Source organism: Balaenoptera borealis, assembly GCF_965194805.1.
Source record: "Balaenoptera borealis genome assembly, chromosome: 2".
Taxonomy (NCBI): Eukaryota; Metazoa; Chordata; class Mammalia; order Artiodactyla; family Balaenopteridae; genus Balaenoptera; species Balaenoptera borealis.
In genome coordinates this window covers 46,782,580-46,808,252 of record NC_138867.1, presented here as the reverse complement: position 1 = coordinate 46,808,252, position 25,673 = coordinate 46,782,580, and the positions used below count along the sequence as shown (strand labels likewise).

Sequence of the window (25,673 nt, the reverse complement as noted above, 5' to 3'; positions counted from 1 at the left end):
CCTCCCTTTCTCTGTGTGTGTGTTTGTGTGTGTGTGTGTGTGTGTGTATATATGGGGGGAGGGGGAGGGTGCGGTGTGGTAACATTTTAATAATGAGGCTGTCTCCAGAGGTGGTAAGTTTTCCCATTAATTAAGGTGTTCAAGTGTAAATGAGTTGGTTACTCAGTAAAGATGCTTCAAAGGGAAATTTATTAGCAAGTGAATAATTCATTCACACATGTGTCCACAGTACTTTTTAGTCCTTAATATGTATTAAGTACAAGGTTATATTATGGAGGACGCTGACTCAATTTGTTGACATGTAAGAATTCCAATTCTCTAAGGTATGCTCTGACCCTGTCTCTGTCTCATTTATAATTGTACCTAGTTACAGATATTAATGAAATTAAGAGCTCAAATATTCTTATTAATAAGAAAATAAGCATTCAATTTGAATATAGGCATATACATAGTATAGTATCATCTCATTTGTAAAGGCACAAAATACATTTAAAGTTCATGGCTAACAACATAATTTAATTGTAGATATAAATCTCTATTTTAAATAGTCTTTTTATTATTTTCAAAATTTTGATTATCTGCTTATGAAATTTCATTAATTGATAAATGTTTTTGGTATCAGCTCTGCCATTTTCTGCCCTTCCCCCTTCACAGGCCTGCATTATCAGTATTATCTTAAGTTCCCAGTTGTCTGTTTGTAGTGATTCATTTTGTTACAACCGGATACTACTACCTAGAAACATGTTTAGCTGGGCCCAAGGAAATTGTACTATGTTCCAACACGTGGAAGACAAAAGAACAGATGGGATCTGCACCGCCAACCCCTGCAGCGGAGCTAGGCTTCCCGCACCTCTCTCTCAATCAGGTGGCTAATGGGCCGGCAACCACTGTAGTCACACAGGTCCAGCTTCTAGAAGGGGCCCACCTGTGGCACAATGCTCTGCTGTTGCAGTCCAGAAATTATTAATAATTTTAACTCTGAACTTGTGTTTTTTCTGCTGCTATTGTGGATGGGTTTACCTTAAAAAGAAAAAAAGTAAGAGGAAGTGGTTTGGGAATTTTGAGAAGAGATGTAATCATCTCAAAGATTTGGGGCGGGGGGTGGGAGTGAAGGGCACTGGGAACCGATTAGGGCAGTAGAGTAGGGCTGCCTGGCCAGGTCAGGGCTCCTTTGGGATTTGTGATCATAAATTGGTCATTATGTTTGGGTGATTTTTCTCTAGCCACATTCATCCCCATAGTTACAAGAGGGAAGCAGTTGAAACCTTAAATCTGAACAGGGTTGAAAGTTTATAGGCAAATATAACAGAGAGCAGCTAGGAGCATGTGAGAGACTATGAAATCTAAGTTGGACGAGAAAGAAAGTGATGAGCTCATGGGAGGAGTCAAGAGTGGGCATGTGGATTGAGGGACTGATGGGCTTGAGGAAAGGCTTCAGGTGGCAAGCTAGAATAAGTCAGGTGGGAAGACAAGAAATGCTGGTTAAGGGTGGGGGGGGTGGAGGGTAGAAAATTGAAATCAAGACCTTAGAGGAGGCACAGCTATTGGTCATCACAAGATCTGGGACGTGAATACATTGCTGGGCTGGAAGAGAGAAATGAATCACAGGTGAGGAGGTCCCGACACAGAGCCCAGGGAGCTGAGGAATGCACTTCCATGAAGCTCCCCTAAAGCAGTGACAGCAGTATTGCAGGAATGAAGAGAGGAGAATTAAAATCTAGCATGGGTCATAATAACCAGGAGGAGCAGTGGTGGTACGTTTCAAAGGAGCTGGCTGGCTTGTGCAGAGGGGAACCATCACCCTAACACTGGCACATGTACAGGGCGGGCAGACTGAAAAGTGAAAGGAATTTCAGGGAATCCTGGAGTCAGAGGTGGGGGGAGGAAGAGTAAATGTTCTTTATCAAGGAATGAGAAGTGGAAAGGGAAGAAAAAGAAAGTCTTTAAAAAGTCATTTTAAATGTCTCATTAATTCCCTCAAAGATTAGGTCTGTCACAGTACTAGTTGGGAGTCAGGAAACTATGGATACCTCACGTTAGCTTTGTCAGCCTAACTTGCTTTTCTCCGTATTGTATTCTGTTGAATCACATGTCACCAGGTTGAGATACCATCGGAATCATTAGCAATATGCGATCACTTTACACGCAATAGTTTTAATCTGGTCACATCGTCAGAGTCCAAATGTGAAAGAAGAAAAAGGTTACATTGTGTTCATTTCGCAAGCGTTTCTTGGGGATCTTCTCCGTGTAAAGCACTGAATAAATGATGAGGAATGTGAAAATTGACTAGATACTATTCCTGTCCCAAGAACTTCGTAGAATTTGGATAGTAAAATGGTATCATAGCAACTGGAAGCACTTGTATCTTCCAAGAGTCCAACAGGGAGAGAAAAGGAGTAGCATTTTTCTGGCAGAAGTTTCTCATACCCAATCTCTAACTGATCCAACTCCTCTGACGGGGAAGCCAAAACCCACACCTGGAGTGGAGTGTTGGAGTTCATGTGCATCTCAAAGTGGCAAAAATGGCCCCAGTTTGGAGTCTGGTAGAGCTGGGTTTGGGTTGCAGAGCCCCAGGTGAGTCTGAGATGATCACAGTTGTCAAGACACCAGACAATGGTGCCAGCAGACAGATACTCCACTGAGCCAGCCACTAAGTTTTAAGAGCAAATGGAATGAAGAAAATCTAGGGACTGTCATAGAATGGATCCCATAGAGAATTGCTTCTTAACACTACCATTCCCAACTTTGTGCAAGAATTTAATCCTTCTGTAATTTATAACGCCACGCAGTTGTATTCCAAGGCTGTGTTTGCATGCATTTGTTTCACTTTGCCTATCTTCAGGACTGATATTCAAACTGAAACTTTAGGCAAGAATCTACATCCTCTGCTAAGATAACCACAAGAAACACGTCTACCCAGCTGTTCTGGATCACTGGCCACATTGCCGAGATTACCTGCATTTTCTGGAAAAAGTATTTATTTATCTACAACAGATGCCCATTTTTGCTACACAGCATAAAATTGAACCCAATGGACCATTATATAGGGTCACTAAAATATTGAAATATTGTAGGTTTATTATTTTTAACTAGCTTCTTTAATAAAATCTCATAATTAACTTAGCTAGTTAGGAAATAGGATGCTTTAAGCTTTTATTTACAGTTTATCAGAAATGCTTTCCTTCTCTCCCCCAACCTCACTACTAACTGAAATTGATCATAATTATGGATGCTATTTTCACTGAAAAATCATAGATTTAGGGCTAGAAAGAGCCTTAGAAATTATGACACAGGACTAAGTGACTTATCAAACTCATGCAGTTCGTGGCAGAACCAGATTTTGAAATATAAGGCTTGGTATAAGAAGAGCCCAAAAATATCCTCTAGGTCATTATTTTTCTTCACTAAATCTCTGATATTAATACCTTCGTATAAACAACCCTTTCACTAAAAATTAAATACAGAAATATATTTCAGACTATTTGGGAGTTCTGATTGGTCACAGAATGTGATCATTTTCCTTTAATTGTATTTGAAGATATTTTTCTGTTCATCTTATTGTTTTTAGTTTTAGCCAGTGTCACTATTTTTTTAAAAACCCCTGAAAGCAAAGTTAGTTTTGGCAGCATTCAGAAAACCAAGGTTGCTTTGAGTTATACCTGGACTTCTTGATGTTTTTATCAATTTAAATAAAAGTTCTACAGCTCCCTTTAGATAACTTTTACGAGGTCATTGTATATGGATAAGTCATCACAGTGCTACTAGAAAATGACTTTAGGAATAAGCCATACAGAGATCTGAAAGAGCCTTGTGTCTCACTATGACAGTTATGCAAGTGGAAAGAACAGCCTTGAATCCAAAGAAAGGAATAGCATGCACCAGAACATTTCAGCAACCAAACAAAATATTTCTATTAACTATATAGTTTTGTAATGATATTATTTATTTACTTCCTGGTAAAGAGATTTGCCAGAATAATCTTAATTAATATGAATATGCCCATAGCTACCCAGAATCTTGGCTGTTTGGCCAGTACCATCCCTAATGAGGCAGATGTCAAATTTAGACTCAAATCCCTGTATCACTTGGCTTTGGAAGTGAGTTTATTATTCAGGACTAAAAGTCCATTTCAGACAATAGGTATACATGGGTAATAGTTTATTTTGTTATTAAATATGTCTCTGGATAATTTATTTTGTTATTTAGTTTGTGAATATTCAATACTAGAATCCATACACATCAGATTTTCACTGTTGCAGTCATCATTTCTGGGTCATTGAAAAGAACTGGATGCTTTACTAGAACAAAGGAGAATGGTTTTATTTTTATCAAACAATCGATTAAAATTTCTAAAACTGCTGCTTCTCAAGTTCTTCTTGGTCAATTTCTTAAACAATGGACCAAAATGAAACTTTAAAAGTCTTTTGTTGGCACTTGATTTGTACGTGATAGAGTCATTTGCCATTGTCATTATGTAATACTTACAAAGTTTCCACTAGGTTACAGTAAAGGATACTTATAAGATGTCTTATTTGTTGATCAACACTATGAGTTAGCTAAGGCAGCCTCTTGTCACCTCCATTTCACTGCTAAAGAAAGGAAAGTTCAGGAGTCATGTGATCTGATCTATATGCCATAACTAGTTCATCTCTCTTTAGAATTAAGCCTTATAAAATTTAGACAGTTCATTGATATATGTGAATATTTTGACCTATATCTCTAGAGCTCTATTTATACAAACAAATCAAGAGCTGCAATCTATCTTTATTTTTAACTTCCTAATTTGGTCATCCTCTTGGGAACCAGTATCAAGAGCTCTCAAATACCCCTTAATTCTTAGGATCATCATTTTATACTTCCAGGGAAGACCTCAAGTTTCAGTGCTATTAACCTTTAACTCCTGGAGGAGAGAATGTCATGGTAACAGGGGTTTAACAGAGTGCTTCCCACGGAGACAATCACTTCACAAGGGCTTGAGCAAAATCAAGATCATTCCAAGGACCAGGACCATGATCATGGCATTGACCTTGTCCTGAGTATGATTAATCTATGATCCAGTCACAACTTCTTTGAAACCCCTTCAGAGCTCAAGCCTATTATATCGTAGGTCCTTAGAAGGCTATTGCCAGAAAAGACCTTGGAATTCATCCAGTCTAACACCATTTTATAAAAGTAGAACTCTAAGATAGACATTGATGGGTAAGAGACATTAAGTCAGCATCTCATAATGAGTTCTCCTTGACCCCAGGCTGGTTTGCAGGTCCAGCTTCCAGAACTGTGATCTTGTCTTCAGTAATCATAACTAGCCTCGGCAGTGCTCTCATATTAATTTACAAAAAGCTTTGGGCTAGAACTCCATAGTGAACTTGCAAAATAAGTCTCATAATCATTATTTTATGGATGGGGAAACAGAGGCATGGATATTAAAGAATCTACTGGAGGCAACTCAGTCAGTAAATGGTAGAGATAAGCTATGACGTGTTCTTTCCATGTGGCATAGTCCATCCCAATTAGTGACTATTGACCATAAACACTAATCTACCTGAAAAAGTCCTTTTTTCAAGATCATGATTCTGATTACAATCGTCATCATTCAGTCGTTTATTTGGCACTTATTATTGACCAACTAGAGTCCACCCTTGAACAACACAGGGGTAAGGGGCACTGACCCTCCCTGCAGTCAAAAATTTGCATATAATTTATAGTTGGCCCTCCGAACCCTCTGCATCCATAGATTCAACCAACTGTGGATTGTGTAGTATTATAGTATTTACTACTGAAAACAATCCACATATAAGTATATCCATGCAGTTCAAACCCATGTTGTTCAAGGATCAACTGTAATGCTAAGTATAGATATTCATTAGTTTAGCTTTCATGTTTTAAAATATAAACTAACTTAAACACGGTTGAGTCTCCTTATTCACTGGAGTTATGTTCTATAAAATCTCTACAAACACTGAATTAGCAAATACCGAATCATTGCCCCACAGGGGAAATACAGGGTTAGGTTTCCTGCAAGCCCGCTACTCACATTTTCATCAATAGATCAATACATAACCTTATTTTATGTTTGTTTCCATTTAAAGACACCTTATTTAATATAAATTGATTCATTACCATTGAAGTCAGCCAAAAGCATGATACTCTTACCTGAATGAAGCTTTTCTAGCGCATGTATCTGTTGTGTAAGGCACAACACAGCCTTCTTTTCTTAGGGGCCCTAGACAGCACCTCAGTCCCACACCCAGGGACCATTTTAAACAGCAAAACTGTCAACAACAGCAACAAAAAACACAAAAACAAAAATTCAAAAACTGTGACCCTAAATAGATCCTAAAAAGGATACTTGTTTATAGCATGAGTGCTGAAAAATAAGGCATCACCTTGTTTGACCTCAGCTGGGAACGTGTGTATCAAGTGACAACTTTTCTACCATTCTGCACATGTGCACCTCCATGAATGACCCACTGAAGCACTAAGTATTGATTTGAGGGTTATAAATAAACCATAGCACATGGGTGAGTTCGCAAATATGGAATCCACGAATAATGAGGATCAAATGCAATTAAACTATGTATTACATTTACTATAATTATTAAAGTAAATAATTAATAAATTCAAATAAAAATACCATAAAAATAAATTTAAAAGAATTGGCGACAGAGTGTAGATTCTCATAAAGTATGTGGAAAATAGTAATTAATAAATAAACCTATGATAAGCAAAAAAAAAAGAAAAATTTTATCAAATATCCATTTGTTTAAATTATTAAATCTGATCCCTGTCCTTAGGGAGCTTGCAATCTAGTCCCAAAGGTAAACAGCAAATTTATAAACAAACCAAAAATATATAATTTGTATGTAGGAAAAGGCATGAGGGAGTATAACTCAGGGGGCCCTTTTACCCTGGGTGGTTAGCATTAACTGAACTTTTGCCTCCAAACTGGGCACAGGAAATTACCAATAAGAATGTCAATGCAGGAAACATCTGGAGATTCTGCTCTCCCACTCTTCCCTCTCTTCCTTATCACCTAGGGAGGAAAGAAGCACCCCATAGCTCATCCTGAAGAACTTCTGCCAGGGATACTTATATATATGGACATCAAGACCCCTGAAATGAGTTCACCTCGTGTCCTCACCCCTCACTTGCACTCGTAAACACCACTCTATTATAAATGTTCACTTGGGCCATTCACAGGAGGGGCATAGAACAATGTGAAATTTAGTTTTTTATCTATCAAGTAAGAGGTGCTGAAATGGATTTTTGCACAAATTAAAAGTACTAATAATCAGGTAAAATTGGTTCAAGGGTTTTCTAAGGAACATCTCAGATCTTTATCACAGAAGCAGATTAATACCCATTAGAGTTGGAATGGGCTTTAGAAATATTTTATTCCAGTCACCTCATCTTACACAGATAGGAACTGAAGCACATTTGCTCAAAGTTATAGAGATAATTACTTGCAGAGTCTGGATAAAATAGATCAGTTTTAGATGACAAATTCACTGGAAAGAATATATATGTTTATGTGTCCCAGACTTAATAAATTTTTAGTGTTTGATAAAAGTTGAATTGTTATACCATATATATACATATACATATATATATATATATATATATATATATATATATGTATATATATGGTATGTTTAAATGTCAAATGAATGCATTTTTAAAACTGAATGCATTTTTTAAATGTTTAACTGCTGATTCATTCCTTACTAATAAGTAATCTGACACTTTCTATCCACACACACACATCTATCTGATGAGAAAGTTTGAATTCAAGCAAAGATCCCTTTACTTACCTAACCTGACTGCCATAGGCCATGCAACTTAAAATTGTATCAGGCTTCCTCAAAATTAACTTTAAGCATGGAACCAATAATATACAATAAGGTTAAAAAATTAAACTGTCTAAAAAGTCATCTATATTGGTTTGTATCCTTAATAAAAGTATTTACAGGGCTTCCCTGGTGGCGCAGTGGTTGAGAATCTGCTTGCCAATGCAGGGGACAAGGGTTCGAGCCCTGGTCTGGGAAGATCCCACATGCCACGGAGCAACTGGGCCCGTGAGCCACAACTACTGAGCCTGCGCGTCTGGAGCCTGTGCTCCGGAACAAGAGAGGCCGCGATAGTGACAGGCCCGCGCACCATGATGAAGAGTGGCCCCTGCTTGCCACAACTAGAGAAACCCCTTGCACAGGAACGAAGACCCAACACAGCCAAAAATAAATAAATAAATAAATAAGAATGATTAATATAGCTATATACTACTATGGAATATTCTCTAGAATATATTGTTAAGTAAAAATAGCAAAGTGAAAAAAAGTGTGAAGTCTATGCTACTATTTAACTATGTCAGGATATGCTTATTTAATTAAAACACAAAACAATAATCATCATAATAATGGAGCTATGAGGGAATAATATGAAAGAGAGAGAAATAGAAGTTAAACTTCCATGGATATCAGCTGTTTTCTGGGTTTGATTTCAGCACCACGTAGATATTTTACATAATTAAAAAACAAAATTTAAATTTAAAAAACAAACCCTAAACATCAAAAGTAAAATGTACTAAATGAATCTGTCTTTCCAGTTGGTGGAAGTGACATAGGAACTATTCCAAATAAAACACAGTATTTTGAAAATACATCTCTTAGCACAAAGAAAAGTGTGGAAAAAAATCTTAACCTGTTTTTCAGCGACCATACTGTTGATGGTAGTATTAAGCCTGTTAGGTATGTCATATATATAATAAGTAAATAAATTGAGTGATTAGGTGGGTGTTATTGAAAACCAGAATTTAGGTCTGGGAGAAAGGTAATAAAAAATAAGATTAAGGTTAAGTAAAAATGTAGTGTGATGACAGTATTGTGGTTACATTTAAAAGAGGGTTTTTTTTTTTTTTTTTTTGCCTTTTAGAGACAAACACTGAAATATATACAGATGAAATAATATCATATCTGGGATTTATTTCAAAACAATCAGGAAGGTGGAAAGGGAAATGAGGGGGGTGTAAAAGAAACAAATTGACTATTAGTAGATAATTGTTGAGCTGGGTTATGGGTATGTGGGGAATTCATTATACCACTGTCTCTACTTTTGTACATATTTGAAATTTTCCAAAATATATTTTCCTATATGTACTGTATTTATTATATATGTAAAACATAAGTATATATGTTATAAATATGAATATGCATATGTTGATTCTAAGTAGTTATACATTCATATATATACATAAGTAAATATACCTAGTAAGAACAACAAAAATGTATAGATTTTTGATTGACCCAGTTGCCCTGTCATTCAGCTTATTGGCATTGAATTAGCATTGCCTTTTGAGCAATCACCACCTGCCCTATGGGTAGCAATGTCAATCATAGTCATCAAATAAAGCACACTCACCTTCCCTTTGGGACACTTATCTATATATATGGGAATTCCATAGGAAAACAATAGAAACTCTAGCAATTCCTGGTTTTCTAGTTAATTTCTCAGCCCCAACCACTCCAGATCTCCTGATTCCCAGCATGATGTAGATGTGGCAATCACAGTAGTGTGTGGATTGTGGGTGTTCTCTTGCTGAATTTGTGCAGCAAAGTTGAAATATGTCACCCTTGACACCCGTTTCTTTCCCAGGCAATACCAGATGCCTTGTAGGTTTGATCTAATTAGATGTTATATCTTTTTCCTTTGATTTTTACTCACCAGCTTAATTTTCACACCAGTAGTAAAGTTCAATGATGCTAAAGTATGATGACGAATCAGATACATCACCCCTTCTCTTCTAGGAAGGGATGAGTAAGGATGTGGAGAAGGAAACTGGGTGTGAGGGTCACTCTAGTGAAAGCCCTTGCATGGTAGACACGAGGCCAGAAATACAGCGGCTCCACCCTCACACTTCTGTAAACCCTCTCACCTCTTCTCTTCAGGGCCAACACTTCGGCTATTACTGAGTCTGCTCTTTCTCATCTTCAAATCACACTGTTCTTTTGTTTTAGATATATGTATGTGTATGTATGTTTATGCACAGTTATTCATGTCAGGGTCTAGGTGTTTATAAACTTTAGTAGAATGGATATATTTGTTTTGCCTTGACCTATGTATAAAGGATAAATTCCTGTTGGTTGTTCTCTGCCTTCCATAGCCTTCTCCATTCAGGTTGGTTGTCCTATCCTAGGTTTCCTCCTTGAGCTTCAGAATAGGGCTCTTGAGAGAAAAGAAAAAACTTCAATCATTATGGTTCCCTTCCTCTGAGCCCTTAACATTTATTGTTCTTTCTAAGAGTGTTAATACTAAGAATAGTTTCTTTTAAAAGTTGCATTAAAAATAAAAGAATGGTCAACATGAAAAAAGAAAAAAAGAACAGTTTCTTCTTCTAGTGAGTCTGGGATGCTAAGTTACTGCCAAGACCCTCACCAGGAGAATCTCTGGACCAGAGCTAAGAAGGGCAATGGAATGTACTAGAAAGCAAAAGTAGGTTGTCGGTGTCAGGAACAACCCATTAGGTTTTAAATTTAAAATAAGTGTTTTGTATTTTACACATACCTTTAACAATTTACATTCTTTGTGGTTAAAATATTAAAATCTTGGATTTGGTTACTGTGGAACTGATTTGAGCTTATCCCATGTCCAACTGTGTGAAACAAAGGCTTGGCCAAGTACCCTTCTATAAAATCCACACTGAAGCTGAACAGTTATTAGATTCATATAACTATATTTTCTATTAGAGCTAAGGCATGTCCCAAGTAAATTTGCTTGCAGTACTATGTATAGCAAATGAGAAAATCGAAAGCAAAGCATTGAGGTTCTGGATATTTTGTGGCTGTACTTTTTAGGACTTAATTCAAGAAAATATTATTCATAATATGATATTTCAATGCTAGGATACCTGGAAAATATAAAACTGAGAAGCTTTTATATTTATGTTATGTTTAAGCTCAGCACTATTCTGGAAAAATGTCTTTCTCATTTGTCCAAATTCATTTCGATTCTTGTTACCCTTTGCAGTTGACAAAACTGGGTATTGGCAGCTATTAGAAGTATCTGGCTTGTGTTCCCATTACAAATGGAGTCATCCTATAAGTCATGAGCAACATGTATGGTTCCCAATCGTGTAAAAATGTTAGGTTCTTGGTTACAGTGTAAAATAATCCATATTATAACTGGGTACTAATTGTGAGATTATAGTCATTCAACGGTAGTAATGTAGATAAACAGCTAGACATTTCAGATTAAAGATTAGAAAGTGGCTCATTCCCTACTTGTGTAACCATTTCTCAGAAAAAAATAGTTATTAGCTTAGAATATTTTGCAAGCTATCTAGAGATGAAAATAAAGATATAGAGATGTATTTACTAAAGATAACAGATACGGAAAAAAATAGAGGAGCCCTCAAGTGTGATTTTTTTTCAACATGTGTCTCCTAAGGTCACTTTTCACATGAATATTCTACAATTCTGAGACAACTCTTGATTGGGAAGGAGTAAATTTAACAAACAAAATTCACCTGATTTTATCCTTGACCTCTACCTGTAACCCTTCCCACTACAGTTAATATCAATAACAACATAACACTTCAGGCTTAAACGTTGGTGTTATTTGACCCACGTTTTCCATTACCCAGTCATCTTATTGGACACTAAGTACTACTGATTCTACATCTACAGTGTCATTCATATCTACTCTGTCTTTTCCAGGTTTATAATCAAGGCCCTAGTCCAAGTGTTCACTGCCTCTCACCTAGCTTTTTTTTTTTTTTTTTTTTTAAACATCTTTATTGGAGTATAATTGCAGCTCTATTTACAATAGCCAGGACATGGAAGCAACCTAAGTGCCCATCATCGGATGAATGGATAAAGAAGATGTGGCACATATATACAATGGAATATTACTCAGCCATAAAAAGAAATGAAATGGAGGTATTTGTAGTGAGGTGGATGGAGTTAGAGTCTGTCATACAGAGTGAAGTAAGTCAGAAAGAGAAAAACAAATACAGTATGCTATCACCTAGCCTTTTGAAGCAGCCTGTCAATTGCTGTTTGTGATTTCCCTTTTGTCCCTGTAGTCTCTGCTTCCCATTGCTGCTGAGTTAATATTCCTAAAAAAGAAACGACTTCAATCTTGCCATGCACATGACCTTAGTAACCGACGGTCTTGGCAGTGTCCAACTCCAGAGCCCAGTAAACTCGCCTTCTCCAATACTACCACTGCCTTTGACAGCTCCCTTTACATGCCTTTAATACACCCAGCTCTTCAGGTACATCAGAGTTACTTCCATCCAAAGAACACATACTGTACTGTGCTGTCTCTGAATCTCAATTCTGTTGCTTTTGTTGTCTCTTTGAAGCAGCAACTGAAATTCTTAAAAACCATTCTTACTCCTTACGCCATCATCCTAATAGATAGCACTAACCAATATAAGCATCTTTCCTTCTCGCTTAGATCATCTGCTGCTTAGAATCATTCTGAACTTAGGTCCAGAATAAACTATTCTGACTTGATCTGGCACTTGTGATAAAATTATTTGCCTTTTATCAGTTAACACTTTAATGGAAGTTTGAATTAAAATAGGTGGTGGACATGGACTAGATTTCATTGTGTTTGGGAGGAAAGAAAAAGAGAAATTAAGATAAAGTCAAAGACATTTTCCCAACTTACAGAGAACTGAATCTGGTGCCCATACAGCAGCGAGAATCTATGTGGACACAGGCATAATCAAATCTATCACATAAAATATAGAACAAGAAAGATTAATTATTCCCTGGTTGATGAGAGAAGAGAAGAAGAAATGTTGACCTGGACTGTTTGAGGATTCTTGCTCAGTTTTCTTTGGTACCACACTGTGGTCTGAGAAAGAACACTATCAGTGAATCCAGAAACTGAGGCTCTTGTCCTGGCTCTGTAACTGAGTTAATATGGGACCTCCAGCACATCTTCTCTCTGCATCTTTTTATGAAACAAATGGACCAGCTCTCTGAGTCCTTGCCACCCTGATCAATTGTATTATGATTTATGGGTTCTGTAAAAACTGCATCTCCCTTTTATGCAAACACGTTGAATACCATGCAAGACAAAAAGAATGTTTACAGACGTTCGTGTTAAAATATCTGATAGGAATTTCCCCCTGATCTCTCTTTCATGACACTGAGTTTAGGCCATCACCAAATGCCTGAGTTATTATGGAAGTGAACAGCAGATTGACAGTTTCTTCCCAGGCCATCCCTCCCCCTTTCTCACTCTAATCAGAATCTTTCTCCCACCCTTAGTCATGAAGGGTACAACCCTCTTAAACACCAGTGTAGCTGACAAGGAAAATGGTTTTAGCTTGTAGTCTCTAAAATCCAACATTGCTTAGGTACAATATTCACTACATGTTATTGCAAATGGGAGGCAATTCAAAAGGCAGATTTTTCTCAGAAACAGAATTTGTGTCCCTTAAAACCAATGGATTTGATAATGCCTTTAGTCCAAGGAAGCTTAAAACACTGGGTTCCCATCAAGCTATTATTACCTACTCTGTTTCCATTTTGCTCTCAATAGTCTGATAATTGGTATAAAAGGAAAACAACAGGAATACTTAGGACTGAAACCATTCACTCAACTGTGGAGGTTATTTCATAACTTTCACTTAGCAAAGCCCGTGCACTTTCCACAGTAGTAGTATGTACTCTCATTGTCATTAACAATACCTTACATCCACTGAGTTCCCTGAAGATTGTTAATGACACACTCTCTAGTAATTGCTCTACATATCTACTTTTCATTCAGGTAATGCAGCCTGTTTGTCAGTTTAATTGAATAGGTCCATGAACAACTTTATTTTCTCCCATCTTTTAAAATGTGAAAAGAAAAAAGAGAAAATATCTATCTGTAGACATCCTAATTATCAAGTGATTCCTAAACTACTGAGAGGGGATTCCTCCCCAGCTTCAATGTTTGCACTTTTGAGCAGGTTTGAATCTCTTTTCTGAAGACTTTGCTGGCTCCACCTGCAGGTGTGCTGTGACTTGCCTCTGTTTAGGTAAAAACATTCAGGGTCCTTGATTTCCAAACAGAACAACAACACTGCTGCTTCACTGTTGAAAGCATGCATGTTTCTTTACAGTTAACAATAAACCTCAAAATAGCTGCCCTCAGTCATTCTCCAGAGAACTCCTGTCAAACATGGATTTCAGAATAATGATATTCAAGAGACATCATTTGAGCAGTATTTATGCCAAGTTCTAATAAGGAATGCACTTGAACTACATTAGCTTAATTCCCTTCCCGACTGCCTCCGGTGCCAATAGACCAGCTGTCTCCTTCAAAGGTTGCTCCCACTGTGTGGGGTACCACCACCGCATTAGACACCACTGTCGCTTCTAGCAGTGACTACTATCCCCTTCTGGGTATCACCAGCTCCTACTGGGTACCACCCACTCCACTGGGTACTACTGCAGATGTCACCATTGGAAATGCTGATATAACGACAGTATAACACCAAATGGCACTCTGTGCTTAGGAATCTACTGGATGCCAAAAAGTTTCTTAGATCATCATGAAAATGGTATTCTGATGGGTATCTCCCACTCATTTGCCAGACATTTTTCAAAGTTGGCAGTAAATTCCATGTGGGCTCAAACGTGTCACACTGTCATTTTAAATGTAAACTACCTCATCTCCTTTTTTAGAAGCAGGAGAACAATATTATAAATTCAAATATAGAGAAATGTCCGTAGTTTTGTTTGTTTTTTCATTTGCAGGAGAAATGCAGAAGAGGCTTGCTCAGAGTCAAAATAAACAGATTCTTATGTGTGTTATTTGAGAGTATCAAAGTATAATTTACAAAAAGTTAAATAAATGACTCTCCTATAAATATAAAATCTACACATGTAAAAACTTTAATAATGAGGAAAACAGTAATATGGCAAAACTATTCCAAAGGCATTTGAGGAACTGGATATTTATAAACATTTTAAAAAAAGAAAAGAAAGAAAAGAGGGAAAGAAAAGAGGGAGGAAAGGGGGAAGGAGAGAAAGAAAGATGAAGGGAAGGGAAGGGAAGGAAGGAATGAAGGGAGAAAGGAAGGAAGGGAGATTGTTGGGTTAAATAAAAACTACTGATGTCCTATAGGGCAAAGACAAAATAAACTTTGAGGTTATCTTTCCTACTGGACATAAATATACAATTAACATGTTTTGGGGCCAAATTAAATAGTAAATAACGAGTTAAACACAAGAGCATGCTCCTAGAGAATTAAATAATCACCTGGTAAGCTTGTTAAACAGGACCCTAGTAACAATGGATATGCCTCCCTCATTTTTGCCTTAGTTTTAGGTTTTGGATAATATTTATCTAATAGTCTCCCATTTTGGTCATAAATAACTGACAAAGAGTATTCTTGATTACACACACAAAAAAGGCCAGTCTCATATTTTGGCTATTTCCATATGCAGAGCAAGAAGAGTTAATTACTCCTGTGAGCCTCCTTGAATTTGCTCAGCAAAGCTGGAGCTCTTTGGTATTGTGCAACTACTGAGGCCAGAGGATTAACTTCTTCCTGGACATTTCTATAAAGAATCTCAGATTTGACTTTCAAATACTTCCAGTTATTTGCTCTTCTACCCAAGGAGAGGAAGCCAAGCCCATGAAACGTTTTTCACCTGCTTCCCTTGCCTCAAAGTTCCTAAAAGAAGCCAAGGTCCCTCGTCTACCAGGAAGTGACCTTCCTCATCACCCGTGAAACTGGAACGCTGTGAGCCCGTTACCGGCCTGTTCTCCTCAGAGGACTTTGTAGGCATTAACTTCATATATCAAGGCAACGCTTATCCCTTAATGATGAGCTTCTCATAGCTGATTAAATGAGTATTCCTTTCTAATATGACACACCAACTATGGCACTTGCACAATCAATTTGTCTATTTATATCCTGGTAAATAGGAGAGCAGATTCTTATTGAACCTAGGAAAATAAATATATTACTGTGAAAAGTAATGAGGCCCAGGATTTGTTCCAGAATTCTGAGGAATCGGTGAGAATCAGATAGGATTTTCTTTTAATGTTTCACTTCAGTTACAAAAACATGGTCTACTAAATTGAGGATTAGCAATAAAGAAGAAAGGCGAGGTGCTTCCTTATAGACCAATCGGAAACTAGAACATTAAAACAACATCAATAATGTTTAAAGACATAATCTCAGTTAATTTTTCTTCATCAGTTTATTCAGTTTGATGTAAGTAATTCTTGCTCTGCTAGATCTTGGGTCAGCAGTCTGTTTTAATGGAATCATTTCTTTCGACTAAAGAAACTCAATTTGCTGGTATGCTCAGAAAGCTATCTTAAAAAATTCAGCCATCAGCTTTAAGCCTATACCCACAGTTTTTTTTCATTGAGATATCAATAGTTAGGAATATTAGGTACAGTCCTTTTTACAGGGCTCTGAGCGTATCCTATGTGGTTGAAAAGCAATTTGTAACCTTCAGACAAGCATCAGTGAAAAAGCAGAAACCACTTGTTGATGAGACTGAACGGCTGTAGTTTGTTTGCTACAGTAACTGATGATAATAACGTGGAAGAAAGTAAGATTCTCTGTTGGGCTGCAAAGCACAGCTCTCTGATCTGGGCCTGAGCCATGTTTCCAGTGAGGAGAACATCACAGACAGTGAGGACACGGATAATGTCCCATGGCCCTCCAAATCCATTCTGCAAGGTCTACAATCTTTGGAACATTTGTGTTAATAATATGTTATCTACAAAATCCATGGTAGGGAAGGCCAAGTTTCTCTTTTGATTTACAGCTTTCCCCATGCAGCTCTTACAATAGTGTTGAGCTAATTGAAAACTATTGAGCCTACCAAACTAGTGATTTTTCTCGTCCCTCTTTTTACAGGTGAAATGACAATTCCCTGCAATTTTCCAGGGGCCTGCAGGGAAATATCAAAGACAGTTTTAATGTCAAAGGATATTTGAGAATTTTACTTTTCCAAATTTAGGATCTGATCTTAGGAAGGCAAAATCAAAATGATTTTGAGAGGATATTTGGTCAGCTGGTTACAATAGAAGGATGGATACCTGATAACAACAAGTGGTTGTAGCTTAACTACCTGTTAAAATGACAGGATGACCTTTTAAAATACACACAGAAAAAGTAACACAATTGTAAATAATTCTAGCTTATTTTAGAATTGAGAAACTTTAGTTATTTATCTTTTTGAATAATTAGGAAGATAAGGCCAACACAGAGTAAAAACATTTCTCTTGAGAATCCTCATCTCTGCTACATAGGCAGATTACACAGTAGGTCAAGTACGGCTTTACCATCCTTTCTTAAGAAAAGACCAAATACTTCCCATTTTAACAAGGAGAAAATCTAACCTATTTTTAATCAATATATTGTTTGACAGTAAAAGATTCACAAGCTTCTTAAAACATTATTTAATGGAAGAGCCCATCAAAATAGAGCCTGCTTGAACAGAAGTGCCGAGGCTAAACACACCTTTCCATGTCATTGTGTGTTAAAGTGATGATTCGTGGACTAACTCTGCATAAACACAGGCAGTATTGGCAACTACCTCTTCTTCCCTTCTTACCTGTTCCTCCTTTCTTGAAAGGTCTCCTTGAAGACACAGTTGGTCTTTGGAAGGTAACTAAATCTCTCCAGGGGCCCGATATGCCCAGTCTCCAGTTTTACAATAGATTTCTCCAAGGTCTAGGGCCTCATAACCCCTGCAAATGTAAACATACAGCTCCAGAATTAGCCTAGGAGTTTATCTCATGATATAACCCCTGTCTCTTGAGGAGATAGGTTATATTATTCTTTCAGAAGGGAACAGTTAACAAAGTAAATGCCTACCTCAATTCCCCATGAACTTTGAATGTGCTTTGTTGTATAAATTGTGTGAAATTTTATAGTGATTTTGTCATCTCTTAAGGGCTCTGTACTCTGTTATACTTAATAATAAATCAGGTTCTTTCTTTCCATAGTGATGTGAAGAGGTCTCTCTTTGTTGGCAGTATTTTTACTTTTCTAACATTTTACATGTTCAACTTTTGTCCTTCTCTTTGCTCTTGCATATTCTGGATCAACTTGATATTTTATTCTAACACAAATTTGCCATCTTTTTCCCTTGATAAACAAAAACAAACATTACCTTACATATACAGCTGAAGGTCTTTACCATTATTATTCCTTGAATAACCTTATCCACTAAGGATACTTAGTACATATATGTAAAATCTTAATATATAAATATATATATAATCATATTTAATATATAAAACATATATTATATATAATCATATATAAAAATTTGAAGGAAAGGCATGGGTGTGTGTATATATATATTTCAATATTTTAAATTAAATTGGACTAGATGTCATATCAAGCTGATCCATTATATAATATTGATATAACTACTATTGATATAAGAATGTTAGACAAAAATTTTAAAAACCAAAATACAAAATAATTTTTAAAAATAGAAAAGAAAATTTAAGGGAAAAATATTGGTTAGACTTATGTATCCTTGAGCAGTGTTATCAATGCCCCAATATTATATTAAAAGATATGCTCCCCCATCCTACCTCTCTGTCTTACTTCCAAATTTTAGATAATTTTTGTTAATAAGGGTTATCTGTAAAGAATCCCCTTCACCTACCCCGTGTCCAAATTTCCTGGCATCCTTTTGACTCTGCCAATAGTTAATAACCGTGTACAGGATCCAGATCTCTGTCCCATGGGTAGGGAAGAGGCAACATAGAGACAATGAAAAGAGCATAAATTTCAACACGTTTTGAATTTACAGGAGTGAATCCTTGACACATCCAAGTCTCAGCTTCCTCCTACATAAAAGGTCATTTTGATACATACGTTTTGATATGTTAATAGTTGGCATGGTAGGTGGTCAGTAAGTGGAAATCGCTATTCCATTTTCCACAATGATGTTTCATCAACATCATTACTATTATGATTGTTATTGTGCAGAGGATGTGGTTATTATCCTTAAGGAGACTATCATTCAGAAGCAGGAAATAAAGTCGTTAAATATGTATCGCTGATTCTTATAATATATAATAAGTGGAGAAGCAGATAAAAGACTAACCAGGGCTCAGAGGAGAGAATAATCATTCTTAAAAGATTGATTTTCCCTTTTAAACAATTATGAGTTTTCAAAAACTTTTTCTTTCATACAGCAAGTGTTGAGATTGTAAATAAAGGACTAATAAATGTAATAATATTTCAAAGATGAACAGTGGTTTACGGTTGTCTATGAGTAAGACTTTTAATCACTCGACTCCAGCAGTGCTACGCAGGGAATAGAAAGAGCTAGTGAGGAGGGAAGGACCAAACTGAGCTCCCCTGCACTGCCAGAGAGCAGCAGGACAGGAGGATGGCATCAGCGGAGAGTGAGTGGCGTCACCCCAAGGAGGGAGGGAGAGTCCCTGGAAGGGGAGACATCAGAAAAATCACAGCAGATGTTACCCTCTTTTGCTCAGCAGGTATATATGGAGAGCCCAATGTGCCAGCTGCTTTAATGATGATAAAGCAACTGAAATTCTGGGGGCTAGAGACCTTTCAGCTGTACTGTGTGTGAAACTGACAGTGGACTCTGGTTAAAAATGGGGTCAGTAATAGCAATGGTGGGGGAAATAGAAAATAATATTTAGTACCTATTATTCAGCAACTAGGTCGCCTGTGCTAGAAACTGAAGGGAAGAGCATCCCCTCATCCCTGCCTCTGGAGTAACTGGGGAAGGAAGACAGTGCTGGTCCTTGCTGGAGGCACCCTCCAAAGGAGAATGATGGTTTGGCTGAGGTGGCAGAGAAAAGGCATTCCTGGCTGCTTCTGAGATTCAGTGTGAAGAGCTGTCATATAACGCAAAGAAGCAAGGTGACCTCCCAGTTTTCCATGTCCACGTGGAAGGACTAAAGCGGCCATGCCACAGGTAGGATAACTGCTTTTGCAAAGCGAGGGCTCAGAGGAATTCTCTCTGCCTCTACATAGTTGATCCACATCATGCTGAATATTTTAATAAAACTAATAATAATAACTGATATTTATTAAACACTATAGGCCAGGCATGGTGTTAAGAATTTTACTGACATTTTTTTGTTTTTAATTTTTAAAATAATCTTTTGAAACGGACACTTGCTCGTCAATTTTAGAGTTATTAAGGCTCAATTTGTTCATGGCCACAGAGCTAAGTCGAAGCCAGAGTGAGAATCCAATTGCAGCAATGTTTAACTTTGAAGTCCATGCTTTGTGCATGATATTTACTATGGTTTTGTTAAATGAACTTCTCCAAGTAATGCTAGATATTATTTTTCCTCTATTTCAGATATTCCCAAGAAGGAAAGGAAGGTTGTAGGAGAGACTGATGAAGGTACCATGTGGTCCAACAATATTCTATAACACTAAATATCTGGGGACATTCATGAACATTTTTATGAATGAAAGTGCTGCCTGTGGCTATTTCTACACACAAGAACAGATATTCACATATACACAGAAGTGAAGCTCATTTATGGAACTCTTCATACAACTTGTGCATTAAGCTATTTATTGACTTTGTGTGATTGACCCATGCTTATGTGGTAGGGTTAAAAATTATGATAACAGCTAGAGCCAGGAGTTCTCTTAAAGAGGTAACAGGATGTTTTTTAGAAGGGGACACCTTAATAAGGTTCTTGGGAGAAAAGTTGGATCATTAGAAGACCAGGTACCAAGAGGGAGACCTAAACACTGCTGTGTTAGAAATAAACAAGATTTGGGAGTGAAAAGAAACAAAGAGAAGTACATAAGAGTTAAGAGAAAGAAAATATGCAAATAACATGGTAGAATGCTGAAGGATTTCTCATAACAGGAACAGCTAAGATTCAGTTTTAAGTTACTTTGGTTTGTGGGTCTCAACATCAATCCCTGCACTTTTCTCCCAATTTTCAGTTGAGTCTGCTACCTCCCCTTTGTTGTTCTTGTGTGTGCATGTGCGTGTGCATGCGTGTGTTTGTGTACTAGCAAAAGACTGAAGTGCTATGAGATACTCTATAAACTGTATTAACCCAGAGGAAGCAAGAACTCAGCACCAGCAATGGTCCTGATAGTGGAGTCCCTGAGAAGCCCGATAACGGAATGAAAATCAATCAACCTCGTCTTTAGGGTCAGGGTGACTCCTGCTGATAGAGTCACAAAGAGATTCATGACAGAGCTGGTAGGCCGAGACAGAAGGCAAGGGTGTTGAGCGTTAAGACTTTGCATGAATGAAGAGAGGCAGCTGGAAGAAATACAACAGATTTTCATGAGAATAAAATTTATCTTGCAACCTCATCGTATCGTTCAATATTTAACCAAAAAGTATATTAATTATGAAGGGGAGCAGACTTCTGCGCCTGCATGGGGATATTGATGAAGATCGTCAGGCAATCAACAGCGCAGCAAAATAAATCTATACATTTTATGTTCTACATGAGCATGTAAATATCTTTGATCTGTAGCTGATTAACATTTTTGAAGAGAATGGCAGAGTAGGGGCAGCGATGAAGCCATTTGTGGTTCTGGTTTCACTGACATTTGACCTTATTCTAGAATCACAACTTGGCCTGCTTATACCAGTCACTCACTGGAATAAACGCAGGTTGGAAAATTCCATGAAAGCTGGCAACACCTCAAAAACACTTCCCTCACTGTATAGAATGGCAGTTCTATTAAAGATATAAACAGGACTATGTGGACAGCATAGTTGTGCTGTTTGGAGAGCCATAACTCCAGTAATGCAATCGGGCACATGGCATGGGGCCACTTTTACCATGTTCCCCGACCTTCAGAAATCACTGTGCTCAGTAATCTATAAAGTTGGCCACTTTTCATCAAGCATCACTTGCTGGTTCCATTATCTAACATGAAGAAGGACCTACCTTGCTTTATTATGGACTTTTTTGCAATATGAAGGTTAAAAGAAGTGACTTGATTTGAACGGTGTGGAACTTAACAAATATTGTATGTGCACTCAGATTTTTTGGTAACATTTGGGTCTAATTTTTTTTTTAATTTATTTTATTTATTTATTTTTGGCTGTGTTGGGTCTTCGTTTCTGTGCAAGGGCTTTCTCTAGTTGCGGCGAGCGGGGCCCACTCTTCATCGTGGTGCGCGGGCCTCTCACCGTCGCGGCCTCTCTTGTTGCGGAGCACAGGCTCCAGACGCGCAGGCTCAGTAATTATGGCTCACGGGCCTAGTTGCTCCACGGCATGTGGGATCTTCCCAGACCAGGGCTCGAACCCGTGTCCCCTGCATTGGCAGGCAGATTCTCAACCACTGCGCCACCAGGGAAGCCCAGGGTCTAATTTTTTTTCATTTATCTTTTAAAAAAATTTTTATTAGAGTGTGGTTGATGGGTCTAATGTTTTACGCTAGAGGAATAATAGTTCATTATCTATAATATAGCTGTTCTTATTACGTTGTATGTGTTTTATTACTGTTCTGGTGGACACCTTGAATTATGTAAATAGTTCTAAGAATATATTTAGCTGAGAACCACCCATAATTCTTTTTCTCCATCATCTAAACGTCATAATTATGACTTAACAGGGACTTCGATGTCTTTGCTCTAAACTATTACTGACTTTCTGAAAGTGATTCTCTTTGCCCCTCCTCTTTTTCCCTCTCTTTTCATCTTCTTTATCTCCTCTTTCATGAGGGATAACAATTGAAAGCTGATAACTGTTGGATTTTTGTAATGCAGCCACTGCAATACAGAAACAGAGTGTTATTGTTCTTCTCATTTTAAAACTACAAGTATTTTCAGCTCTAATTATCTAAGTCTTTATTTAGAAAGTCTATGACTTATTTTAAGTGGTAACATTTTTTTCATCTACCTTTCTTATGTATCAAAATGAAGCAGAGGGTGACTGAGCCTCTGATGGGTGTTTCCTTGCAATTGTGATCTCATTTCTCGATGACACATAGGACATGGTACTCAAATTGTGTAGCCCTCACCAACCCACTGGATCAGAATCTGGGGGTAACCTCTGTGCCTTATTTTTCAAATACCATTTTTTCAAAGATTGGAAAATTTCTACTAAGTAAAGTTGTCATTTCAGAACCCAAAGCAGCCTGATGTAGATTCTGAAGTTCTGCGAGCAGAGGAGTCTCCTTTTCTGCTAGTCAGTGACTGTCCTTCCCACAGTGTGCCAGGGCATATTTAACCATTGGCTCTCTGGAGGGAAAAACAATCTAATGCTGCATTTGCCAGTTTCCACAGGGTAAAGACTATTGACGTGGCTGATTTCAAGCTACCAACATGATGTCACTGAACATGGAACTGGGATCAGTGCGAGTAACACAGCATTATATTTGCCCCACACAGACAGAGTAAGTATAAATAACCTCAAAAACATAGATAATAGTAAAATGTAGCAAAACAATTAGAAAAGGATGAGTTTTTAGTACTTATTGCCCTTATCTTTAACTTACTTAATTGTAGGTTAATATAGTTCAATTTTTAATTATGAAAGTCTTTAAAAACTGACTCACAAATTCTTGCAAAGTTAACAATTGGTTCTTGCAAGTTGGTGCCAGCCAGCTTCAGCTCACCACTGGCTCTCTCCCTCTCTCAATGTCTGTTCCTTCCCAATACTCAGTGACTGAGGATGGGAGAAGGATTAGCAAATAAATATTTATTGGGCACCTAATATTTGAGGCACTGTGCTTAGTTATTGAGAGATCTTAACAAAAATAGAATACTATCATTGTGCATTTACTATAGGCCATGACCAGCACTAGGCATTTTTTACGTATTACCTCATTCCATACTTAAAACATCTATGAAGTGGGTGTTAATATGCACCTTACTAATAAGGCACCTAAGGCTCATAGAGGGAAGAAACTTCCCTAGGACTATACCATCTAGTAAGTGTGGATTAACCTAGTAAATCAGGATTAACATACAGCTGGGTTAGACTTCACATTCTGACTGTGTTATTTACCCTCATAGTAAATTTGTGAGGCAGATTTTACTATTGCATTCTACAGGTGAGGTTTAGAAACATTAAGGAATGTTTTCAAGAGCACAGGGAGGACAGTCCCCTTTCAAAGCCCATCATTTGTCCACCACAATGTATTCTCTGTCTCAACCTCAACATACTCCTATTGTTGACAATGTAAGTTTTGACTTACTGAGTTCGCTTTAAGTTTCAGAATTAAGGAGTTACCTTCCCAGCGAAAGGATCTGTATATTAAAACAAGTCAAAGGCAGTGCTCAAGACAAAACAATAGATCTGTAACCATAAATGTCAAGCAACAGTTATGAGCCAGAAGAGATCAGATATTCAACTGCCTGGTTTGAATAGCATGCCCTTTGCTGGACAAATCCCAGAATCCAGAGGAATGAAATGGGTCAGGCCTGAGTCACTGCCCTACCTCTGAGGCAGGTTACTAGGAATGGGTAGGCAAGCGTGGGCAAAGTAACATTATATTTAAAAATGGTAATGGGAAGACTTTCTGAACAGCTCAAAACAGTAACTACATGGTCCATTATAATAAATTTTATTCTTTTAATGCCTTCAATACTTTTCATGCCTGGTAGCCTGATTACTGGTCAAGCCAGTCACCTTATTTGATACTGTCAAGGCTTTAACCATAGAGAGAATAAAAGTATTAAAACTGGTATACTTCATATGAAGACCACTCTATTATTATATATAATAATAAAGAAGACAACTCTATTATTATATATAATAAATATAATATATATATTATATATTATATATAATAATAATTATATATAATTATTATTATATATAATAATAATTTCCATAATTTGAAGTTTCAAGTAGAGGATTCATTAATAAGTTAGACAAACAGAAGGACACACTTTGCAGAACCCCTCTCCTAAAGTCCATTTAATGCCTGAGCATAGTGTTTTGCCATTACATGTCCACACATGGGAGGGATAATTCTGAAATGCGGAGGGTGGCCTCCAGCTTCCAGACTGAGAGCCTTGAAATAGTCCAAGCACTTTCCACCATGGTGCCTCTCACAGACCCTCTGAATAGAGACTGGACTAAACTGGAGACGAGGAGGAAAGAACTCTTTGTCCTAAAGATCCATCAATGCCAAAGAGTAAGACAAATGTTTCCTAGTAATGAAAGTAGGACCAGTAAGAAAATACATACATTCAAACTTACATTCATCACATAGTATTAATACGATGTAAAATATAAGTATGTACTCTTACCTCACTAGTGTAAAAATAAAGTGCATAAACTCATTCCATTCCTTCAATTAGAAGTATAACCACATCTTTCTCATGGTAACTTCAATAGCTTTTTTACCTACATAGTAACTAGGAGCTTTCTGATCATCATGTAGGCAGAAAGTGTGGAGGACAAAACTAGGGAGGAAAACAGAGGACAAGAAAATGGTCCTTCACAGTAAACAGGGTAAGCTCTAACACCTGGGACCCTTTCCGTGGTGAAAACCTTGACCTCCACTGTCAGCATGTTATAGGTCTTCATTCTGCAGACTTCCCAGGGATTGAAGATGGCAAAAATAGTGTAATTCACACTTAGCTCAAAGAACCTAAAAAAAATTGCCCTCAATTTCCATCTGTTCCATTGTTATTTACCCCTTTCCTTTTGCTCCTGAACTTGGAAGAAAAAGATAAGCAGAAAAGCCCCACGTGGGCTGTGTA

General features: G+C 37.3%; 1 long non-coding RNA gene across 1 annotated transcript; it reads left to right on the top strand.

Moving 5' to 3' along the window:
• The first annotated feature begins 36 nt into the window (after positions 1–36).
• LOC309624444 lies at positions 37–24,682 on the top strand. Its single transcript, XR_014241929.1, has 3 exons — positions 37–19,629; positions 20,481–22,004; positions 22,310–24,682. It is a non-coding gene; the product is annotated as an uncharacterized lncRNA (long non-coding RNA).
• The last annotated feature ends 991 nt before the right edge of the window (positions 24,683–25,673 follow it).